Genomic DNA, 18,948 nt, shown 5'->3' with positions numbered 1-18,948 from the left:
AAATAGAATCATGTTGTTTATAACCTTTTGAGATGGGCTTTCAAAGAGCATACCTTTGCGATTTATCTAGGCACTATTGATACATACCGAGTTAATTCCATCGTGTGGATGTACCAGTTTATTCATTCACCTAATTGAAGGACATTTGGATTGTTTTCAATTTGGGCAATTATGAATACAGCTGCCTAAACTTTTTTTGGAAAACATTAGTTTTCGTTTCTCTAGGGTAAATGCCCAAGAGTGGGATTGCTGGTTCATATGGTAAGAATATTTTTAGATTTGTAAGAAACTGCCAAACTGTTTTCTAGATTGACTGTGTCATTTTGTATTCCCACCTGCAATGTATAATGGTTTGACTTGCTCTCCTTTGCATCATTGTCAGCACTTGGAATTATAAGTACTTTTTATTTTAGCCATTCAAATAAATGTGCAATGGTATGTATCATGGTTTTTTCCTAAGTTTATTTACTTTCTTTTGAGAGAGAGGGAGAGAGAGTGCATGTGTAAGTGGGGGAGGGGCAGGGGGGTGGGGGAGAGAGAGAATCCCAAGCAGGCTCTGTGCTGTCAGTGTGGAACCCAGTGTGGGGCTTGATCTCATGAGCCCAAGATCCTGGTCTCAGTTGAAAATAAGAGTAGGATGCTTAACCGACTGAGCCACCCAGGTTCCCCAACATCATGGTTTTAAATTGCTTTCCCCTTAATGGCATATGATGTTGAGTGTCTTTTCATATGCTTATTTTCTATTTGTATATCCTATTTAGTTAAGTATGTGTTCAAGTGTTTTGCCCATTTTTAAGTTGAGTTGTTTTTGTTTTGTATTGGGACTTCTTTATATATTCTGGGCATAAGTCCATTCTTTTTGAGTATGTTATTTACAAATACTTTCTCCCACTCTGTAGCTTCTCTTTTAATTTCAAACAGTATTTTTATAAAACAAATGCTTTTAATTTTAATGAAGTCCAATTTGTCAACTTAGTCTTTTGTGAATTGTATTTTTGGAGTTAAAACCAAGAATTATTTGTCTAATCCTACCTCATGAAGATTTTCTCCTATGTTTCATTCTGGAAGTTTTATAGTTTTAGGTCTATGATCCCTTTTGATTTACTTTAGTATCTTGGGTAAGGTTTAGGTTGATGTTCTTTTTTTTTTTTTTTTTTTATAATATAAATGTCCAATTGTTCTAATGCCATTTGTTGAAAGAAGTGTCCTTTCATCTTTAATTGCCTTTGTGTCTTTTTAAAAATCAGCTTGCCATATTTGTGTGGGCCTATGTCTGAAAATATGCTACCAGAAAGGCCATATATTGTATGATTCTATCTGTGTGTACTCCCTTGCCAGTACCATTCTGTCTTGATTACTGTAACTATATCATAAGTCTTAATATGGATAATGTGGTTCTTCCAACTGTATACTTGTTTATCAATATTATTTTGTTTTTTCCTACTTCCTATGCCCTTCCAATTAAATTTTAGAATCACTTGTTTATATCTACAGAAAAAATCCTGATGGGATTTTGATGGGAATTCTGTTAAATTTATAGGTCAGCTTGGGAGAATTGATATCTTTATTATGTTCAGTTTTACAATCCATGAATATAGTATGCCTCTCCATTTATGTAGGTTTTTAATTTATTTCATCAGCACTTTGTAGTTTTATCTTGAACATATTTTGTTAGTTTATACCTAATTATTTCATGTCAGGGAGGTTTTATAATGATATTTAAAGGAATTTTATTTTGTAATTACTCAATGCCAATATATAAAATGTAACTGATTTTATTGATTTAATTTATTTTTTTTTAAGTAATCTTTACACCCAACATGGGGTTCGAACTCACAACCCGGAGATCAAGAGTCACATGCTCACCAACTGAGCCAGCCATGCACCCCAAGATATAACTGATTTTATTGTGTTTACTAGATATTTACAAGCAAAATAATGGATTTGGACCCCTATCTCATATTACGCACAAAAATTAACTCAAAATGGATCAAAGACCTAAATAGGATAGCTAGAACTTTTCTTAGAAGAAAGTATCTTCATGACCTTGGGTTAGTTTTTTTTAGGCATGACACTAAATGCACAAGCAACTAAAGAAAACAAGATATGTTGGACTTTATTTATATACGGGCATAATATCTAGAAAAACCAATTGCAGCATCTTTTGTGCTTCAGTGGACACAAATAAGAAAGTGAAATGAAAACCCATAGAATGGGAGAAAATATTTACAAATATGCAATCGAACATATGTCTCCAGAAAAATGAATGCTCATAGTAGCATTATTTATAATCGTCAGAAAGTGAATGGGGAGCCTATTTGGCTCAGTGGTTAAGTGTCTGACTCTTGATTTCGATTCAGGTCATGATCTTGTGGTTTGTGAGTTCCAGCCCCGCATTAGGCTCCATGCTGGTAGTGTGGGCCCTTCTTGAAATTCTCTCTCTCTGCCCCTCCTCTGCTCTCTCTCTTTCTCAAAATAAATAAATAAACTTAAAAAAAGTGAAAATAACTCAAATGTCCATCAACTGATGATTACATAAATAAAATGTGGAATATCCATGGGATACAGTGGAATATTATTTAGCCATAAAAGGAAATAAGTACTGATACCTGCTACAACATTGATGAACCTTGAAAACATTGTCAGGAGAAAGAAGGCTGCATATTGTGTGATTCCATTTACACGAAATGTCCAGTTAAGGCAAATCCAGAGAGACACAAAGTAAATTAGTGGTTGTTGGGAGGAGGGAATGAGGAGTGACTCTGTGTAGGTAAATCGTTACTTGTTGGGGTGATTTCTGAAAGTTTTCTGAAATTAGAAAGTGGTGATGGTTGTACAACTTTTTGAACATATTTAAAAAAAAAAATTTTTTTTTTTAACGTTTATTTATTTTTGAGACAGAGAGAGACAGAGCATGAACGGGGGAGGGTCAGAGAGAGAGGGAGACACAGAATCGGAAGCAGGCTCCAGGCTCTGAGCCATCAGCCCAGAGCCCGACGCGGGGCTCGAACTCACAGACCGTGAGATCGTGACCTGAGCTGAAGTCGGACGCTTAACCGACTGAGCCACCCAGGTGCCCCAACTTTTTGAACATATTAAAAGCACTAAATTACATACTTTAGAAGGTGAATTTTATGTTATATGAGTTATATTTAAATAAAAGATTATGCCACTTCAAAAACATGTTTTAAGGTAAAATATATTTGACAAGACAAAGGTGAGTGTGTGCTGCTTGCTGGGATTTTCAGTGTGTTGGGGGCACAGTGTGGCTTTGCAGTCCTCTGCCTCACTTTTGGGCACATGTATTCACATGGAGGCAGCAGGAGAACAGGCTGTGAACCACAGTGATTTTGTTTTTCATTCTTTTTTTTTTAATTTTCTTTTTTCTTTTTTAAAATTTACATCCAAATTAGTTAGCATATAGTGCAACAATGATTTCAGGAGTAGATTCCTTAATGCCCCTTACCCATTTAGCCAATCCCCCTTCCCACAACCCCTCCAGCAACCCTCAGTTTGTTCTCCATATTGATGAGTCTCTTCTGTTTTGTCCCCCTCCCTGTTTTTATATTATTTTTGTTTCCCTTCCCTTATGTTCATCTGTTTTGTCTCTTAAAGTCCTCATATGAGTGAAGTCTATGATTTTTGTCTTTCTTTGACTGACTAATTTCACTTAGCATAATACCCTCCAGTTCCATCCACGTAGTTGCAAATGGCAAGATTTCATTCTTTTTGATTGCCGAGTAATACTCCATTGTACATATATACCACATCTTCTTTATCCATTCATCCATCGATGGACATTTGGGCTATTTCCATACTTTGGCTATTGTTGATAGTGCTGCTATAAATACGGGGGTGCATGTGTCCCTTCGAAACAGCACACCTGTATCCCATGGATAAATGCCTAGTAGTGCAATTGCTGGGTCGTAGGGTAGTTCTATTTTTAGTTTTTTGAGGAACCTCATAACTGTTTTCCAGAGTGGCTGCACCAGCTTGCATTCCCACACAGTGATTTTAAAAAAAATGTTTCAATAAATAAAATATTTATTTATTTTGAGAGAGAGTGAGTGTGTGTGAGTGGAGGAGGGACAGGGAGAGAAAGGGAGAGAGAGAATCCCAAGCAGACTCCATGCTGTCATCACAGAGCCCAGTGCAGGGCTCTATCCCACAACTGTGAGATCATGACCTGAGCCAAAACCAAGAGTTGCATACTTAACTGACTGAGCCACCCAGGCGTCCCCCACAGGATTTTGTTGACCATGTGCTCTTTGTGGTGGTACTGGTGGCAATGGAATTCTGTTTCTGGGCCAGAGCAGTCCAGGTTCAATGGCCTCCTGGAATTCAGTGACTTCCAGCCTGTTCTGCTAAATGCTTAGGATTCTGGAGCTGTTCTGCGTGCATAGCAAGGCATGAGCGTTCCTGGCATACGGTATATGTGCTGCCATGAACCCGTCTGGCCTTGGGGTCCTTGGACAAAATGGCCTGTGTCTTCTTGCTGGACAAGGACTTGTTGGTGAGCTGTCAGGGCTCAACCCAAGCCAGAGAGAAGGGAGATGGAGAAGTGTAGTGTGCTGGTAAGGAGAGAATGGTGGTACAGAAGAGGATGGGATGAAGAAGGGAGCAGGAATGAGGAAAGGGGAGGAGAAGGGGTGAGGAGAGAGAGGGTGTAGGGATGAGGAGAGGGGAGGGGATAGAGACTGGTGGTGAGGAGAAGGATGGGGGTGAATAAGAGGGCGGGACTGAGAAGAGGTAGAGGAGTGTGTGACAAATGCAGTTAGAGTAGGGGTATATTTTCACACTTACTAGGAAACGTATAGCCAGGTCATTGCATTTATTAGTGAAAATTAGCTAAAATTTTTAAGTAAAAAATTTAAAAATTATTGAATGAAGAGGGGCGCCTGGCTGGCTCAGTTATAGAGCATGCAACTCTTGATCTCAGGGTTGTAAGTTCAAGGCCCACGTTGTGTGTGGAGCCTACTTTAAAAAAATTACTGAATAAAGAAAAGTATAGCTGGTGGTGGTTAAGGCAAAAATTCTGAAGATGAGGGGCGCCTGGGTGGCGCAGTCGGTTGAGCGTCCGACTTCAGCCAGGTCACGATCTCGCGGTCCGTGAGTTCGAGCCCCGCGTCAGGCTCTGGGCTGATGGCTCGGAGCCTGGAGCCTGTTTCCGATTCTGTGTCTCCCTCTCTCTCTGCCCCTCCCCCGTTCATGCTCTGTCTCTCTCTGTCCCAAAAATAAATAAAAAATGTTAAAAAAAATAAATAAAAATAAAAAAAAAAAATTCTGAAGATGATGTGTGAATGATTAATGCCTGTGTAAAAGATAGAATAAGTGGTTTTGGGGTCAGACCTCATTACATATTTTTGCTCTTCCACTTAACAGCTTTGACACTTTGGCTGGTCTCTCTTATCTTCCATTTTCCTATTTATAAAATGGGGTTAAATATATGTCTGGGATTTATTGTAAGGACTAAAGGGGAAATTTGTAGGTGAATGTGCTGGACTCTTGTGATCCATAAATGGTAGTTCCCTTCTACTGACTAGGACCATCTTGAATGAATCTTTGAAGAAGATAGCTCTAGTCCTTTCCCTAGGATAGCAAAGTCCTAGGGACTTTGGCTGGTCCTGGGGGACCCCCTCTGGGTCCTTGGACCTGACCTGCCTATGTCAGAAACATTGAACATTTTAATATACTTTTCTATGCATGTATTTTTTTTAATGTTTGTTTATTTTGAGAGAGAGAGCATGTGAGCAGGGGAGGGACAGAGAGAAAGATGGAGAGAGAGAATCCCAAGCAGGCTCCACACTCTGTGCAGAGACCAACGCAGAGCTTGAACCTATGAACAGTGAACCTATGAACAGTGTGAGATCTGAGCTAAAACCAAGAGTTGGATGCTTAACTAACTGAGCCACCCAGGTGCCCCTATATATGTATTTTTGATGTAGTTAGGATCATATAGTAGATATAATTTTATGTACTGCATTTTTTAAGTTAACAACACACTATAAATATTTTCTACTTTAATCTTAATCATAATCCTGATATTGATAAATAGACAGCTGAAGAAATAATAGCTTGAAGAAAAATCATATATTATTTCGATGAATGAGAGAAATAAAATATCGGTTAAAAAAATGAACCGATCTATTTGCAAGGCAGTGTGATTTAGTGGAAAGAATTAAATTGTTCGGGGCAGATGGAACTTATTTCAGAGTGCTGACTCCACTAGAAAGCATGACTTTAGTTTAGTCGCCTATTTATAGTGAGGTTGAAATTAATGTTTTACCAGACACTAATTAAAGAAGGCCTGAATAAATATGGAAACATATTGCGTTCATGCTGGAAGACTCAATATTGTTAATTCTCCCTAACTTAATCTAAAGAATTAAAGCAATCTCAACGTCCCAGAAAGCTTCTGTAGAGTGAATATGCTCCCCACTCCCCCACAATTCATATGTTGAAACCTAATCCTCAGTGTGATAGTATTTGGCAGTGAGGCCTTTGGGAAGTGATTAGGTCATTAGTGTGGAGCTCTCATGAATGGGATTGGTGCCCTTACAAAAGAGACTCCAGAGGGCTCCCTTGCCTCTTCTGCCATGTGAGGATACAGCAAGGATATGGCCATCTGTGAAACTGGAAGCAGCTCTCACCAGACATTGAATCTGTAGGTGTCTTGATTGGACTTCCCAGCCTCCAGAAATGAGAGACATAAATTTGCGTTGTTTATAAGTCACCCAGTCTGTGATGATCTGCTAAAGCAGCCTGGAAGGACTAAGATAGCTTCTTTGTAGATATAGCTGATTCTAAAATTTATATGGAAAGGAACTTGAAAGCCAAAACAGCTTTGAAAAAAGAACAGAATTGAAGGATTTCACTACCTGTTTTTAAGATACACCGTAAGGCAACCAGTGTGATATTGGTGAAAGGAAAGTCACATAGACAAATGAAATATATATGCAATATAAAATCATAAATAGGGTCAACTGATTTTTGACAAAAATAGACCCTCATAAAGAGGATCAATTGATTTTTGATAAAAGTACAATAGCAGCCCAATGGACAAAGGATAGACAGTCTTTAGCAAATGGTGCTGGACCATTCACATGCAAAAAAGTAAGCCTTGACCTACACCTTATGTTGCATACAAAAATTAACTTGAATGATAGACCTAAGTGTAAGACCTAAAACTATAAAGTTCTTAGAAAGCAACAGGAAAATCTTTTTCCTGTTGAGTTAGGTAACTATCTCTTAGATATGACAACACAAGCTTGATCCATAAAGAAAAGCTGATAGAGGGGTGCCTGGGTGACTCAGTCGGTTAGGCGGCCGACTTTGGCTCGGGTCATGATCTTGCGGTCCGTGAGTTCGAGCCCCGCGTCGGGCTCTGTGCTGACAGCTCAGAGCCTGGAGCCTGTTTCAGATTCTGTGTCTCCCTCTCTCTGACCCTCCCCCGTTCATGCTCTGTCTCTCTCTGTCTCAAAAATAAATAAACGTTAAAAAAAAAATTAAAAAAAAAAGAAAAGCTGATAGATTGGACCTCGTGAAAATGGAAAACATTTGCTTTGCAAATAACACTGTTAAGAGAATAGAAACCCAGTCCCATATTGGGAGAAAATATTTGCAAACACACATAAGAAAAATCATTTATATCTAAAATACTTAAAGAACTCTCAAAACTCAATAAAACTTAACCATATCAATTTAAAAAGCAGACAAAAGATTAGAACAGACTTTTCACCATAGAGGATATAAAGATGGCAAATAAGCAACTGAAAGATGCTCAACATCATTAGTAATAATTAAGACTACGGCGAAATTGCCAGTAGCCGATCCATCCAGCCTTCCTGATGGCACAGCCTGGATGGTTGGCAGAAGGACAACGCACAGCGACCCTCCAAATGGGAAGCTACTGGTATCCCTCCTGTTACTCATCATGGCCATCCCCATGGTCCAACTGGCACTGATGATTCAAAATAAACCCATAGAAGCAAACTTGGGATATTTTCTGGGGATGACCCCCAGGACAAAAAAGAAACCTTATATCCAGCCTGTGCCACCCCTGCCTGCCCGTTCTCTACCTAAAGGAAGGATAGCCCCATATATTTCCCAGCCAAGGAGGGGGGCAAATGGGTTCAAAATCCCCACTCTGGCAACAAAGGAATGCATCCATGGATACAAGTTACTCCAACCCCTAGGCCCACTTGGCCCCCAGGAGGCATTCCAGAGCATAACTGGACCTGGTGGGTTAAGGTACAGAATGGTTCATTAGTTCCTAGATATACATTTGACTCTCTGGGAGCGCATAAGGCGTGGGTTCCCAGGGCCCTCTTGGCTCCCTCCTGGCACCCCAGACCAAAGCAAATACTTTTGTTCCTTGTACTGCAAATGGTTCAAAGGAACAATTAAGAAGTCACGTCCCTGTAAATGTTCCACTTGAGGTGTTGAGAGTTAGATGACCTTTCATGAAAATAGCAAAGCAACTGCTTTATACAGTATAAATAAATGTAGATACATAATGAAAGTAGAATGAAGAAATCAATAAGCAAAAATGCAGGAGGAAACATTACAAAGAAATAACCATGAGGTTCCTTAATGGGTGATTACACAAAGGAACATTTTTAGAATTAGGTAAAGCCGAGAAACATAGATGACGCACACTACAAGGAAATTGCTGACACATATAATGCCACGCTTGCCACAATACAGCGGCCACTCTAACACACTGCTGTTGTCTGTGTTCATTTGTTATTTTCTCTGATGCCATTCATCCTTCGGGAACCCCTGGACCTGCTGGGGCTGGACCTCGGCACATCAGATGTTGGCAAGGAGGATGGGGAGAAAGGGGAACCCTTTTGCACTGTTGGTGGGAATGCAAACTGGTGCAGCCACTCTGAAGAATAGTACAGAGGTTCCTCAAAAAGTTAAAAATAGAGCTACCCTGGGACCCAGCAATGGCACTAATAGGTATTTATCCAAAGGAAACAAAAATGCTGACTCTAAGGGACACACACACCCAATGTTTATAGCAGCGCTATCATCAATAGCCAGATTATGGAAAGAGCCCAGATGTCCATCGACTGATCAATGGATAAAGAAGACGTGGTGTATATATCCAATCGAATATGGCAATCAAAAAGAATGAAACCTTGCCATCTGCAACAACGTGGATGGAGCTACTTTGTGTTAATGCTAAATGAAATAAGTCAGAGAAAGACAAATATTATATGATTTTACTCATATATGGAATTTAAGAAACAAAACAGATGAACATAGGGGAAGGGAAGGAAAAATAAAATAAGATAAAAACAAAGGGAGACAAACTATAAGAGACTCTTAAATATAAAGAACAAACTGAGGGTTGCTGGGGGGGAAGTGGGTGGGGGCACAGGCTAAATGGGTGATGGGCATTAAGGAGGGCACTTTTGGGATGAGCATTGGTTGTATGTAAGTGATGCATCACTAAATTCTACTCCAGAAGCCGATATTACACTATACGTTAACTAACTTGAATTTAAATTAAAAAAAAAAAGAGAAAAGTCCATGTATGCTTAAAATCTCTTAGAACTATACATGGGAAGAAGCAAATTTCACAATTTTTTAATTTAAAAACTTTGTTATTTTTTAACGATTGATTTTAATTTTGCAGTTAAAATTTTAAAAAGAAAACTGCCTTGCTGAGTTGTCACTGGCATTCAGTAAAATATAATTCATCTGATTCGTAAGAGATGCTCGACAAACATCAGCTGCTAGTCCTGTTTTCCTGGGGAGTAGAGAGTAGGGGTTCAGAGCATAGGCTCTTAAGTTAACTGGCCTACATTCAGATCTTGCTGTGTCATCTACTGGCTTGTGCCCTGTCTGTGCCTAGTGTTCTCTGTAAAATGGAGTAATGATTGTATCTATCCTATAGGGTTGTTAAACAGGTTAAATCACTTACTGTAGGCAAATACTTAATGAATGTACACTCTTATTATTAACATGGTTTCTCTCTATTGATTTCATAGGAGACCAGCTGGGAAGTGGTATGGTCTCTGAACTTGGCATGCACTGGCACCACAAAAGGTCTCTGCTGGTGTTTGCCTGTGATGACAAAGATGGCAAGTATGACAGCAGTCGGGAAGCTGTAACTGTGAAGCTGTTGGGGGGTCCTAATGACTCCTGATAGGAGGACCTGGTGTAGGGAGAGGAGGCACTGGCAGAGGCCTTCCTTTGTGTATTAGTTTGGCCTTGGATTCCTGGAGTTGGTATGCGTCTTAAATATTTGTAAATTGGCTGCCTGAATATCTTTTGCAGGAGAAGGAAATTGTCAACTTCCTATTTCCCCAGCCTGAGGGAGGCCCCTCATTTGAGAATGGTGGCATAAAATTACCACAGGTCGGTGGGCTGGCTGCAGCATTAGGTTCTGATAGAGGATCTCTTGAAATTCTATGCCAGGGTTTTGAGAGAGTGGTTTTATTAGTGCCTTTGACCTCTTTCCTTAGGAGTGACTTTGTTGGGCTTGCTGCTGCTTGCATATATCAAAATTCAGTGGAGTAGGTAGGGAAGGGGAGGAATAAGTATAGAGTTTTTTAAAATTAAAAAAGATATTCTCAAAAATTTTATATATTATGTTATATAATTTATATATTATAAAATATATGTTTTATAACATATACGTTTTGAGAATTGAGCATTTAATAAAAGTGACCTAGTTCTAAGGTTTTTAAAAGTCATTACAGGGAGATTTTGTGGTTTTGCATTTTTTTTTAAATCTCAGAAATAGGGTTTAAAGATTACTATAATTCTTTCATTAGTGTTGTAACCAAGAACTCCATGAAATGCATGAAGTGTGAAATGAAGTACACGGGCTACAGCAATCTTTAAAAGTTATCAGTTGTTGGGGTGCCTGGGTGGCTCAGTCGGTTAAGCGTCCGACTTCAGCTCAGGTCATGATCTCGCGGTTCGTGAGTCCAAGCCCCGCGTCGGGCTCTGTGCTGACGCTCGGAGCTCGGAGCCTGGAGCCTGTTTCAGATTCTGTGTCTCCCTCTCTCTGACCCTCCCCCGTTCATGCTCTGTCTCTCTCTGTCTCAAAAATAAATAAACGTTAAAAAAAAAGAAAAAAAAGAAAAAAAATAAAAAGAAAAAAAAAGTTATCAGTTGTTTATGTGTGTGTATGTATACCAGGCTTCATTCTATGAAGGGTTTATGATGGATTATGACAAACACTGAGGAAATTACTAAAATACAAGTATGAAATATAAAATCAGGCTAAGACAAATATAAATTAGAATAGAAAGTCAAGACTGGGGCAGGCAGAGAAATTGAAGAGAAATATGCAAAGAGTTAAGGACCTAACTGAATAATTGAATTAAAATTTTAGTTCTGAGTTCCTCTGGCAAAGTGAAGAGGGGATAAGTCAGTTAGCTTTTATTATTAGGAAGAAAAACACAGGGGTGCCTGTGGCTCAGCTGGTTAAGTGCCTGAATCTTGGTTTTGGCTCAGGTCATGATTTTGCAGTTGGTGCGTTCGAGCCCTGCATCAGGCTCCATGTTGACAGTGTGGAGCTTGCTTGGGATTCTTTCTCTCCCTCTCTCTCTGTGCTTCCCTCCCTATCTCTCTCTCAAAAAAAATAAGTGAACTTAAAAAGAAAAAAAGAGGGGCACCTGTGTGGCTTAGTTGGTTAAGCATTGACTTTGGCTCAGATCATGATCTCATGGCTTGTGAGTTAGAGCTCAGAGCCTGGGGCCCGCTTTGGATTTTGTGTCTCTGTCTTTCTCTGTCACTCCCCTGCTTATGTTCTGTCTCTGTCTCTCTTTCAAAAATAAACAAACATTAAAAAAAATTAAAGAAAAACACATACCAGTTCCTAAGAGAAAGCAAAACTTTTGTTAGCTCTTACCTCCAAAAGAGATGGCTCATGTAGGTTTTTTTAACAAAAGTATTTTGGCATAAAAAAGAAACCAAAACCAAAATATTCATAGAAAAGATTTGAAAAGGAAGATAAACAAAAAAAAAAGGACAAAAATTGTCCGTAAACATAACCCTGTGAGATAACCACTACATTTTGTTTATTTGTTTTTTTATTAAAAAAATTTTTTTTTAACGTTTATTTATTTTTGACAGAGAGAGACAGAGCATGAACAGGGGAGGGTCAGAGAGAGGGAGACACAGAATCTGAAACAGGCTCCCGGCTCTGAGCTGTCAGCACAGAGCCCAATGCGGGGCTCGAACTCACGGACTGCGAGATCATGATCTGAGCCGAAGTCGGACGCCCAACTGACTGAGCCACCCAGGTGCCCCAACCACTACATTTTGGCATATATCTTTTCAGGACTTTTCCTGTGATCAAATTTGCATGTAAAAATACATATTTGTTTTATCTTCATAAAAATCTTTTGAGGGGTTGACAAAGCAAGTGTGGCAAGATAAGTCATACAGTTGTAAGCAATATATAGCCAAAATGTAAGCAAAAATCCAGTAACTGTTAATAGACCATTTTCATTTATTGGGCATTCCTTATGTGCTTGGTACTGTAATAAGGACCTTAAGTAAGCTGCCACCAAGTTGTCCCAACAGATCTCTTTCAGATTCAGCATTACTCGTATTGTATGGCTTCAGGCAAATTAAGTCACTCAAGGTTACACTATTAAGTGACAGTATTCAGGACTAGGTTTATCTAAAAGTCTGTATTCTTCTATTGTGATAGGTCACTCTGTCTCTGCAAATATTGCCATTCTCATTTTACAGATGGGTAACCCATGGCTCTGGGAAGTTGACTATTGCCCTAGACTAGTGAGCTATGGAGTACTCCTTCTCGGAGTCTCAGAGTACTGACTTTGCTCCTGCCCTGAGAAGAGTCCCTTCCCACCTTTTGTGAAGAATGTTGTAAACTAGCTTGCTACCACTTTATGTTGGCAGGATGTTGCTGTTCAGATGCCAGGGGAACACTTATTCTGATGGTTTCTGTGAAATGTCAGTGAGAGGAAACTTGGATGTATTGGTTCTTTTTAAAAACTTTTTAAATGTTTATTTATTTTTTTGAGAGAGAGAAAGAGCACAAGTGGGGAAAGGACAGAGAGAGAGGGAGACACAGAATCTGAAGCAGGCTCCAGGCTCTGAGCTGCCAGCACAGAACCTGACGTGGGGCTCAAACCCACGAACTGTGAGATCATGAGCTGAGCTGAAGTAAGACACTTAACCATCTGAGCCACCTAGTTGCCCTGAATGTATTGGTTCTTTTTTAAATTTTTTTTTTAACATTTATTTATTTTTGAGACAGAGACAGAGACAGAGACAGAGACAGAGACAGAGCATGAACGGGGGAGGGGCAGAGAGAGAGGGAGACACAGAATCGGAAGCAGGCTCCAGGCTCTGCGCCATCAGCCCAGAGCCCGGCGCGGGGCTCGAACTCACGGACCGCGAGATCGTGACCTGAGCTGAAGTCGGACGCTTAACCGACTGAGCCACCCAGGCGCCCCGAATGTATTGGTTCTTAATTTTGCAGTTATCCACCATTCTAACAGCAAGCTGCTGTTGCTCCATTTCTGCATAAGTCATTGTGCATGGCATTGTGGCCAATGCCACATTGTGGCATTGTGACCAAATGCAAAAGGTATAACTGAACCAAAGGAGAGTTCATCTTGCTGATGAGTGGCTAGCCAATTAAAAAAAAAAAAAAAAAGCTGACACCAATCTTTTGCCATGAAGAAAGATAGGCTTATCTATTGGTGTGGCACCACCCAGGAGAAGGGCGGGCTAATGCTCCAAAGTCCTGAACTCCCTGATGGCTTGCAAGTGAGGAGCTTTAAAGGCAAAAATCAAGGGTGAGGGGTTTGAGGTCATGGGTACTTCTGAATGGTCAGAGACTGGGTAAACTCAAGATTGATTGACTAGTCTTTCTGGCACTGGTTCATCTGATTTCATCAAGATTGTGGTCTGGTGGTGAGTGGTTCCTTTCCCCGATCTGGTTCTGCAATGTGTGTCAATGGTGCTTTGTTAGCAAATGCAGACGCCATACACCCTATGACTATGATAACTGTGCAGCCTATTTCATTTCTTATTCCCTTGGGCTACATTTTCATTATCTTGAGCAAAGAAAGCATCTTGGTGTTTTCCCCAATAATCTTTATGCGCTCTGTCTTTCTGCAGACTTAATTTTGTTGGTGGTTTCATGGGTTTGGTTCAGACAGTACCTCTCCATCAATATGGATCTTTTATTTTCTTCTTTTGGATATGTTATAAGCAAAAGTAGCAAACTTTGCTCCTTATAATTTAAACAAAAAGAAATTCATCTCCTTTGACTAAAGGAGCAATTATAATAGGAAAATTATTAATACACACATCAGTGAAGAAAGCCTCAGCTTGTGGCTGCCTCGGTTGACTGTCAATGTCATGGTCCACTACCCTCTTTCTTTGGCTACACAGTCCTCGATGGCTTGATATCCAGCCCTAGAGAGTGGCCAAGAGAGTTTGGAGCTTGAGGCTCTGCCAGAGAAATGACACACAGTAACTCTATGGTTTGGTCATTTCTCTAGTTTCTTAACGATCACATCTGGCTATTTACTGATTGGCCAGTCTAGGCATATCCTATAGTTTCTCCTCTAAAGGCTAGTAAGCTGGGAAAGGTTTTGGTTTGGTTTTGGTTGTTCCTAGTCTTTTGCTGAGTCCCAAGTACCTTTGTAGCCTGTGATCCAGGGAAGGATGAACCTGTTTTTCATGCCAAACATTAAGTGTGAGATATATGTGTGTGCCTTGTGGATTATTTCCCTCATGCTAACCTGTGTGGGGATGAGGGTGAGTACTGGGATCCTGGCAGAGGGCCTTGTGTGAGCAATTGGGAGACCAGAGCAGAGTCCTAGCCAGAGGCAGTTCCATCCAATGAACCCAAAGCAGTTAAGTTCCAAGGAAAGCAGGCTAAGCTCTCCTCAGTAGGAGAGTGCAGTGTGTAATACCAGAAGAGGAATCAGTAGAGGTCAGTTCTGGGAGGTCCTAGAGGAGTGTGTGTGCCTGTGTGCATGTGTGTGTGCCTGTGTGTGTGTGTGTGTGTGTGTGTGTGTGTGTGTGTGTGTGATGAGCTGGTTGGGATGTGATGTGTCAGTGGTCTTTCAGTTTAGAGTGACCAGGAATGGGGTAGATATACCCTTACTCCCTTTCCTATGTCAAAGATGTATTCTATTCCCTAAAGATTTTAATCACAAAAGGGACCACCAAATGTCTACCTTCTTTGGAAGGGAAAAAGCCCATACACAGAATTACAAGGTAAGTCCCATCTTTCAGAAGGAGAGTAGAGATCATACACCTAGAAGTGCCTTGCACACTCAGAAATACCTACATATAGGTAAGTATTGCCTTCTTTTCTCCCTGTGACACTGCAGGGCAGTGAAAAGAAGGCTGGCCTCCTAGGCGAGCAGAAGGGGACTTGAATCCCGGCTCCAACAGTGATTGATGTGAACCCACTTTCCTCTTCTCCTTGGGTTGTTCGGAGAGTTAAAGGACATAACCTATTTGTAAAGCGTCTAGCATAGCAGCTGGCGCACGGGGGATTCTTAGCACATCCCTTCCCCTTGAGGAAGGGCAGCTTCTGATGAGAACACAGAGGCTGTCCACAGAGACATGTCAGCAGACTGTCCACTTTCTCGGCTCCGTCTCAGACTGTCCACGGTCAGAGCTGTGCAGGCCACGTTTGTCATTCCAGAAGTAGGTGCTGTGAGGAGAGGAGACTTCTCTGTCACACCTGGGCGTGGTGGGAGGTTCAGAGGAGAAATAGTACATCTGCTTACTGTTGCAGTCTGTTTGGGTCTGTGATGGATATGTGTGCACGTGAACAGGTGGCGCATACGTCAGAACTGTGCACACCAGTGGGGGAAGTAAGAGTAGCTGAGATGGCTGGGAAAGGATCGGATGGAGAGGAGGTGGGCTTAGAGCAAGCGTTGATCACAGAGGGTGCGACTCTGGGGGTGAGGGCTTGTGAGAAGGGGTGCTGCAGCTTGGGGCAAAGTGGAGGCAGTGGCAGTGTCTCGGGACGTGGAGAAGACTGTCAGGTGGAATATGAGGTGGGGCTGGAGAGAAAAGAGAGACAGGGTGTCGGGCTCTGGCGATGTCAGTTGGTACTGGTTAAGGGTGTGCCCTGGTGAGTAGGGCAGACCTGGATAGGCCTGGGTTCAAATCATTCTGGAAGAATCTGGCCAATTACTTCACCTCCCCAATTTTGGTTATCCTTAAAATGTACATAACAGTGTACAAATACAACAGTGTACAAATAACAGTGTGCAAATGCCTGGCACATTGTAGATGGTCAGTAAATAGCAGCTATTGTTTTGTAGATATGAATGTTATATCTGTGGGCAATGTAAACCTTCCTCCCTTATGAGGCTTTTCCTGTCCCTGGGCTAATCACATTGCATGCAAAAGGGAGGATTATAGGATTATAAAGAAGGCAGTATAGGCCTTAAAAAAAGGAAGTGAGAACTGGACAAAGGAATAATTAACACTTACTTTTTAGTGCCCATTTATAGACCAAAGACTCATTGTTAGCATTTAAGGACACTAAATTTAAAACTATTCAAATATTACAAATTTACTACAGTTTCCATGTTTGATTTTTGCTCAGATGGGGCCACAAGCTGTTGAACTTCAAGACATGTATCACCTCAGTCTTTCACCCCTTACAAGAAGCAGGCAGAGTTTGAAAATATGTCTTCCCAACCAGCAGTATCATAGTAACAAAGTCCCTGGGTACAATTTACCCAGCTGAAGCATCACCAAGTCCCTCTTCTGGTAATTAATTACTCTTGAGAGGCGTTGTATCTAAAGGGAATAGTTGTCCCTGGAGCCACCTTGGGTTGGCCAAGAATGAGTTACTAAACTCACGTTGTTTCTTTTTACCTTCTTGGTATGGGTACTAGAATGTAGGTCAGGCAATGGGACACATATACAAGGAATCTGTCAAAACATCTCAGAATGTCCTTGAGGACCAAAGGAAATCTGGGCTAGGCACAAGCCCACTTGTACCTGGTCATCAACTATACAGAGTAGGGATTAAAGTCAATTTGGAAAAAAGTTTCTCTCTTGAAATGGGATAGCAGCATGGAGTTCAGGTAGAAGATGATCAGGCCTATGTTTATTGAACATTTATGACAGACTGTATCTCCACAATGCTTTGTTCAACACATAGTAGAGCTCCTGTCCTCTTACCCTCTTTGTAGAAAGGAATCTTTGTTGGATTGACCAAACATCTGAGCTCCCTTTGAGTGCTGAGCATTGTATAAGAGACAAAGGGGAAAATCAGACTCTGTACTCTGGACCCATTTTACAAATGAGAGCTGAGTTTCAGGGAAGTTGGAGAACTTACTCAGGGTCACCTGGTCAGTACATTAGTTTGAAGCCCTCCACATGGGTCCCAAATTCCAACTGTTTAGGTTCAGTCCAATCTAGATGTCGCTTATGAACCACAGATATAAAGATACAGATATAAAGATACACAGATATAAAGGCTTGCGAGTCTTAGAAGATTGTCAACCATCAACACTGGGATTTATCTGGTTCTGGCAAAGCTGTCATGATGGGCAGAAACCAGACAAAAGGTTTGGCTTGGTGAACCAAAGGGAAATAACATATGAGGGGCAAGGAGGTTTATCCAGCTAGCCACTCAACACCCTTTGGCAGTCCTGGGCTGAGCACTGAAGGTACAGATGTGAAGATCAGCCAGTTTCTGTGCTCAGGAACCCACAGCCTGGTGTGGAGATGGTGACAATTCAGTGTGAGAGTGGTTTGTAGAAGAGTAACTCATGGCACAAAAACAGACACTCAGATCAATGGAACAGAATAGAGAACCCAGAAATGGACCCACAAACGTATGGCCAATGAATCTTTGACAAAGCAGGAAAGAATATCCAATGGAATAAAGACAGTCTCTTCAGCAAGTGGTGCTGGGGAAACTGGACAGAAACATGCAGAAAGATGAACCTGGACCACTTTCTTACACCATACACAAAAATAACCTCAAAATCCATGAAGTAACTAAATGTAAGACAGGAAGCCATCAAAATCCTCAAGGAGAAAGCAGGCAAAAACCTCTTTGATGTTGGCCAGAGCAACTTCTTACTCAACACGTCTCCAGAGGCAAGGGAAACAAAAGCAAAAATGAATTATTGGGACCTCATCAAAATAAAAAAGCTCCTGCACAGTGAAGGAAACAATCAGCAAAACTAAAAGGCAACCGATGGAATGGGAGAAGATATTTGCAAAGGGTTAGCATCCAAAATCTATAAAGAACTTCTCAAACTCAACACCCAAAAAAAAAAAAAAAAAAAAAAAAATCCAGTGAAGAAATGGGCAAAAGACATGAATAGACACTTCTCCAAAGAAGACATCCAGATGGCCAAGTGACACATGAAAAAATGCTCAACATCACTCATCATTAGGGAAATACAAATCAAAACCACAATGAGATACCACCTTACACCCATCAGAATGGCTAACATTAACAACTCAGGCAACAACAGATGCTGGCGAGGATGCAGAGAAAGAGGGCTCTTTTGCACTGCTGGTGGGAATGCAAACTGGTACAGCCACTCTGGAAAACAGTTTGGAGGTTCCTCAAAAAATTAATTACCCTATGACCCAGCAATTGCATTACTGGGTATTTATTCAAGGGATACAGTTATATTGTTTCGAAGGGGCACATGCACCCCAATGTTTATAGCACCACTGTCAACAATAGCCAAAGTATGGAAAGAGCCCAAATGTCCATTGATGGATGAATGGATAAAAATGTGGTGTATATATACAATGGAGTATTACTTGGCAATCAAAAAGAATGAAATCTTGCCATTTACAACTATGTGGATGGAACTAGAGGGTATTATGCTAAGCGAAATTAGTCAGAGAAAGACAAATATCATATGACTTCACTCAGAGGAAGACTTTAAGATACAAAACAGATGAACATAAGGGAAGGGAAGCAAAAATAAT

General features: G+C 40.8%; 1 long non-coding RNA gene across 1 annotated transcript in view; it reads left to right on the top strand.

Moving 5' to 3' along the window:
• Positions 1-10,989, top strand: part of LOC144615146 (uncharacterized) — a 41,824-nt gene extending 30,835 nt beyond the window's left edge. The window contains exon 3 of the long non-coding RNA XR_013553639.2: positions 10,002-10,989. This is a non-coding gene — a long non-coding RNA (uncharacterized LOC144615146). The remainder of the gene's footprint in view (positions 1-10,001) is intronic.
• The last annotated feature ends 7,959 nt before the right edge of the window (positions 10,990-18,948 follow it).

Source organism: Panthera onca, chromosome A1, assembly GCF_046562875.1.
Source record: "Panthera onca isolate mPanOnc1 chromosome A1, mPanOnc1 haplotype 2, whole genome shotgun sequence".
NCBI classification, from domain to species: Eukaryota; Metazoa; Chordata; class Mammalia; order Carnivora; family Felidae; genus Panthera; species Panthera onca.
The sequence above is the reverse complement of the archived record's forward strand: the minus strand, read 5'-3'. Positions and strand labels throughout refer to the sequence as shown.